The sequence below is a fragment of the Diadema setosum genome, chromosome 8 (assembly GCF_964275005.1).
Source record: "Diadema setosum chromosome 8, eeDiaSeto1, whole genome shotgun sequence".
NCBI lineage: Eukaryota > Metazoa > Echinodermata > Echinoidea > Diadematoida > Diadematidae > Diadema > Diadema setosum.
In genome coordinates, this window is record NC_092692.1 from 34,213,688 (window position 1) to 34,220,421 (window position 6,734).

Consider the following 6,734-nt stretch of genomic DNA (forward strand, 5'->3'; position numbering starts at 1 on the left):
ATGGCATTGTACTCTCGTCATCATCTGAAGAATATAACTCATGAAAACAATTTCTTACCATGTCTTGTTCATAAGTTCTGCTGTTACACCCAAATCGGGTGCAGATGGTTTTTGATATGCCTTTTGGTGAAGGGTGTATGGATCAGTGCCATTAAATTGACAATTTGGAAAGCATAAGAATTTTTAATCTATGGCAAACACTGTCATACAACACGTATATGCATATAGTTTGCATAAACTAACCCTTTGTTTCGGGGTTTACGTTTTCTGGGATGCATGACTCTACAGTCTACACTTTAGCAAAACCAGGCGAATTCCGCATGGAATTGACCAACATGGCATTGAACTCCTCATTTGCCTTGTACTGCCGTGGCAATCTGAGAGTCAACGCACATGTTGACACAGTTGGAAGTAGCTCATTATGAAAACAAAGTGTGATCTTGCTTGAGAATCCACCCAGCGGAATCTGATCAGCTCCAGTGAAGAACTGCAAAAAGTTGCCCAGTGTGAGCCCTTTGACCTCTGCACCTTCCTTGTCACACTTCTCGAGGAAGTCGATCAGAAACATCACTGTAGCCTCCTCATCTTCACGTGCATTTGATCCTTCTGGGCTCCATTCCAGCGTGAAAAGTTCAAAGACTCTGTTTGCATCAAGCTTCTTTTCATCCCCAAAGATGCTGTGGACACATTCTCTGTGTGACCTTGCAAATTCTCTCATACCAAAGAAGTTCATGCCATGCAGTATTGCTTGCCATTCTCCATGTTGTGTGTTCATGATGAAGTGATAGCATAATGATCCGACCACCTCATTCTTGTTTGCCATGGACACAAGTCAGCTCCACCCAATCTCCTCTAAAAAATCCTGTGCTGCTGTTTCTCCAGTTATGTCATCCAACACAGTTTGACTGGGTGCATCATGTATCCTCTGAATCAGCTCCCTTGTTGCAGCCTCAGGGATTAAAGCTATTGATGTATCAGGCATCATCAGGTCTCCTGGAGCTGCCACAAGCAGATTGGCAATGATGGGGTTCAAAAAGCTGAGGCGCTGGCCCCCATGTAGAACTGCTGCCGGTAGAATTCGGCCGACTGTTATTAATCGGCCATTTGCAACAGCTGCTGAGTTTTGAGCAGGCACCATTCGACCTTCACATCCTGTGAAAAGGCCACATTCTCGAATCTTTGGAAGTACCAGAGTGAAAATTTCCCTTGTTATACCACCGGTGTCTACCCCAGACTCGCCGAGAAACTGGACGTTTATTGGCTGATTCTGCTTTATGGTATCCCCTTTGAATGCACGAAGACAATCCTGCAACAGCCATTTTCTCCTCACATAGATCCGACTTTCACTTTCTTCTGCTGTGAAATGTGCACGAGGGTGCAGAATGGAAAAGAGAGACAGGAAGAGAGAGAGAGAGAGAAGCAAGAAATTGAGGTAGAGCATCAGAGTGCAGCAGCTAGGGTAAATGACATGGATGAAGGTGGAAGTAAATGAGAATGAAATGTAATGGAACAAGTACATGTAGCGGGAACACGAGCATGAGAGGCCGACAGAAATGAAGATGAAATGGACAAAATGATTCTTCATAATTATATTTACAAATAACAAGGTTCATATTAGCACAAATTGTGTGTTACATATATACAACAGAGGTATTAACATTTTGACATCTCTTCAAGCATTGGATCCCAATTCCATGTTTGGTATTCACTATCAAATTATAATGATGTTTATGATTACAGATAAATTTCAGGTATCGCTATTGAAAAACTTAAGAACAAGAAGTAGGAGATCGTGTTTCAATCAAAAGATGAAAAATTTTCAAAGAGGGTAATTTTGTTTCTAATAAAATGTCAAGGTTCAAATTAATTTTTCTTTGGAGTGTAAATTCATAATCCAATCATCGAAATTCAGTTTCATACTGGACAGTGGGTGCTCATTGTGGATCCTGTCAATAACAAACGAGTTTAATACATAATCAACATAATCATCTCATCTTTAAATTTAACAATGCCCTGATTCATAATAACAATAATTAGAATGTCATGTCATTATTTATCTTCCCTTTTTTTTTCCATACATAGTCTTGCGTTTCCATTTTGCAGGGTGTTAACATGACTATATACAGGTATATACAAATCAATTTCAGTTCAGTGTAACATGCATATTAAACCAAATGTAATCATGTAAGGCAATGCAGTTTCATCAAATGTTGTTCAAATGTTCTCACATTATCACATATGTTATTTCCTCCTTTTCGCTTTCTTTTGAGCTAATCTCCAAAACGTGAATAGAATTAAGTATGAGGCTAATTTGGTGAAGTTGCATAACCTGAGCATGAATTGCAGGATAATAAAAAAACATAAATTATACATTCATACCAAAAATCGCATAATAGTTGAGGCAAGATATTAATGATTAAGAGCGAACATACTGAAACAGGAACGTGGAATATAATCAATATGATTATAACTGAGTCCAAAAGGTCCATTGAGTCCAGAGATCAAACATTCTTATTGTATTTGTTTCTCAGTGAGTGTTCATAATCATGGTCAGGCATTCTTTGTTGTTCCGCTGAAGGTTTATAAACTGGGGCATTATTTACATCTTAATAATTTATGGGATTGAACCGATTTGCATGCATTAAATTCTTCGTTGTTCGTTATCTGGGAATCATGCATTAACTTAACTGGGCACTGGAAATCCGTATCTATCGGGGGGCCTATGGTCGCGTCTGGGATATCGGGGGGGCGTCAGGGTGGTGTTCGATGGGGTCGTTGTGAGTGTTGACGTCTCAGATGAAGTCGTTGATGTCGCGATAGCGTTGGGCATAACGGGGGGGGGGGGGGGGGGGTTGGTACACGACGAACGGCTTGAAATGTGCGATGTTCCGGAATATTAGCGATTTATCTTTACGCTCGGCTGTGATCTTGTCGCCTTTGATGTCGCCAATGATCAGCAGTTTTCGTTCATACGGAGAGTCTGCTTTTCCGCAAGGTTGCGATCGTTTTACAAGCGCATAGTCGCCAACGTGGAGTTTGCGTTTAGTCGTGTGTCGACGTTTGTTGCCGTAGGCTTTCATCTTGCCTTTTTGAGCAGAGTCACGTTGCCGAACGTCCATGTCATCCTGCCGATGGATTACGGCGGGAAGTTTAACGAAGACGACATCGGTAGGCGACATGCCTGTCGTGGAGTGAGGGGTATTTCGATAATTCTGAAGAAAGTTGTGCAGCTCCATTTTCTAGTCTGCATTGTCATTTTGGGCACTTTTCACGAGCTTGTTCATGTTTCTCATGAAATGCTCTACCATGCCATTGGCTTCGGGCTAATATGGGGTGATGTGTCGATGTGTGAACCTGAGTTGGACGGTGAGCATCGCGAAGTCGTGACTTTGGAAAGGGGGCCCATTGTCGCTCTTGACGGTCGTCGGAATGCCGAATATTTCGAAAGTCTTGTTGAGAGCCGTGATCGTGGTCTTCGCGGACGTTGATGGCACTATTTCCACTATTGGGAATCGTGAGTATTCGTCAATGAAGACGAGAAGATAATGACCAGAACGGAATGGTCCACAGAAGTCAATTGCTATTTGCTCCCAAGGGCAAGTGGGAAGTTCCGACATTTTGAGAAGTTCGCGGTGGTGGTCGTCCGTTGCAGTTTGGCAAGAGAGGCAAGCTCGCATCGCTCATTCGACAAGATTGTCGATCTGAGGGAACCAGACTTTGGTTCGCAGAAGCTGTTTAGTTTTGACTATGCCTTGATGTCCTTCGTGGGCCAATTTGATTACTCGATCGCGGAGTGAGCGGGGGATGACGATACGGTGGTCACGGAGAAGGACGTCGTCATCGGTTACTGATAGCTCATTTCGGACATTGAAGTATGCTGACAATTCGGTGTCCCGTTGCGAGGGCCATTTATTTTCACAAATCGCTTTGAGAACTGTGTTGTAGGACGTATCCGTCGCTGCCGCGGTCTTTATATCATCGATTGACATCGCGTTCGTGGTCACGAAGTTGACAAACTCTTCCGCGCTGCGTGTGGGGCGAGAAGCTGTCGTTTCTGTTCGCGAATGGCGTGACAGGTAGTCGGCAGGATTCGTCTTGCCTGCCTTATAGCGAACGACAAAGTCGTAGGGCTGAAGACGAAGGCTCCATCGTAGAATTCGAGCTTGAGGGTTAGACTTCGGGTTGTTGTAGATGAGTTCTAAGGGCTTGTGATCAGTGATGAGATCAAACGGACTGCATATAGGTAAAGATGGAAATGTTCACATCCCCAGACGACTGCGAGAACTTCACGTTCTGTCTGCGAATACCGACGCTCGACGTGGGTGAGCGAGCGACTCGCATACACAACAACTTGTGGATCCCTTTCTGGGCGTGTGCGTTGAGAAAAAAATTGCCCCATGGCCATGAGGGCTGGCATCGACGGTGACTGTCGTTTGCTTGCACGGATCAAAGTATGCGATGACGGGGTCATTCATGAGGATAGATCGCAGCTCGTTGAGATCGATGTCGTCATTGGTCCATGCCCATTCAACGTCTTGTTTGGTGAGGTTGCGAAGCGGTTCGGTGATGGTTGAGTAGCCTGGGATAAATCGTGCACAGAAGTTTGTCATCCCAAGCAGGCTACGAACTTCGCTAGCATTCGTGGGCGGGGCCATCTCGACGATGGCGGCAATTTTGCGCAGATCTGGTGAGATTCCATTGGCAGAGAATACATATCCGAAGAAATCAGTGCGATGTTTGCTAAACTCACACTTCGACTCGTTGAGGGTGAGGTTATGATCACGAAGACGGCGAAGGACGGCGTGGAGAGCATAGTCATACTCTGCCTGTGTATGACCATGGACCAAGATGTCGTCGCTCATATTGAGGGCGCCGTTGATGTCGCTCAGAAGTTGGCGAATGGTTTCCTGGAATATTTCAGCTGCGCTATTTATTCCGAAACTCAACCGCTTGTACTGAAATGTACCAACATGGGTAGCGATGGCTGTGATAGGGCGAGATCGCGGGTCCAACTCAAGCTGATGATAGCCTTTGCTGAGATCGATCTTGGAGAATACTGTGGTCCCATTCAGCTGGTGAATGATAGATGCGGGTGCGACGTATAGCCTTGTTTGGCACGCACATGTCAACGCAAATTCGGATGTGATCTGGTCGATTAGGCTTGGGAGTGATGACAATCGGAGAGATCCATGGAGTTGGGCCGGTTACGTGCTTGATTATGTCTGCGTCCTCGAGAACGAGAAGCTCTTGTTCGACTTTCTTATGAAGATGAAATGCGAGACGGCAATGATGTTGTGTGACTGGTTGAGCATGTGGATCAATATGCAGTTTCACCTGATGATCCCTTAGTTTGCCAATTCCATGGAACAAGGACGGGTAGCACGCGACGACGTCGGCTGGCGATGCCGAACGACCAGCTTCGGGTGTGGTATCAACGTTGTGAACTGACGCGTGCATTTTGACTAGGCCGATGTCAACTGCTGTATTGAAGCTCAGCAGGGAGGTTGTATAGGAGCTACCAGCCACTACGTAGAATTGCCCTTCAATGAGTCGAGAGTCGTCGTCGATGACGCTTACGAATGAGCAAAATTTTCCCAGCACGGGCAGGGAGTCCGTCGATCCATAGGCAGAGAGTTTGATGTCGGTCCAATGGAGCTTACCAAGGCCGGTGAGTTTTTTGTAGTCGCATTCTCGGAGAACGTTGATACTCGAGCCCGTATCAACTGTCATCGTCAGAGGTTGGTTGTCGAGAAAAACTTCAGCTCGAGGAAGGCGATGGGTGAGGTGTAGCGCCTGAATATGGAAGCTCTCCTCGGGGGCCATCGCTTCGGTAGAGGATGAACACGAGTCAGGACTAGTTGACCTGAGGGTACGGCCTCGGGAGATGAGATGAGCACGATCACAGTTAGGAGAGGGGGACCGCGAGTGAGTTGAGCTTCGATCTCTCCTTGATCGGGGCTTATGTCGAGATTGTGTTGTGTTGCGGCTACGGTGGTCGCTTCGTGAGGCCTGGGAGGAGCGATGAACCCTTCGAGAAGACTGAGAAGACCGTCCGTAAGGGGGCTTGTCACCATTGCGATCATAACGGTTGCGAGATCCATCTCAACGGCTATGATGGCTATGACGGCTACTCGCGCCATTCTCGCGAGTTGTTACCGATGGCTTGCGTTGAGCGGTACATGATTGCAAAATGATTAAGTTTTTGGCAATGCTTGCAGTGGTAGCCACGGGCCAGGCACGAGTCCCTCGATGAGTGCTGCATGCCACAGTTGTTGCACGATGACGAAGTGTTCCTCCTAGATTCGACGGCATTTGCCTGATTTTCACTGCTGGGGAGTGTCAGGTCCTTTAGGCCACTTTCGATTTCCCTTGCCTGTTGCTTTGTAGCCTCGTAAGTCCAGGCCAGAGTAAGTAATTTTTGAAGATCTAGGTCTGAGTCGCGAAGTGCCCGACGTCTAAGACCAGGATCGGCGCAACTGGAAATTATGTGTGACTTATTTCTGCGTCAACGTTCGAGAATGAACACCGAGCCGCCAATGATCTTAGTCGGGCCGCGTAATTGTCCATTGACTCGTCGACGCGCTGCCTGGCCTGTTGAAAGCGAAAAACCTCGAAGTCGACGTTGACCACGGGGTCGAAATGGGCCCTGAGTGCGGCTGTGATGTTGGCGTATGTTTCACGCTGTTCTTTTAGTGCAAGCTGTGGTCGAATGGATTTGATGAAAATTTCTTGGG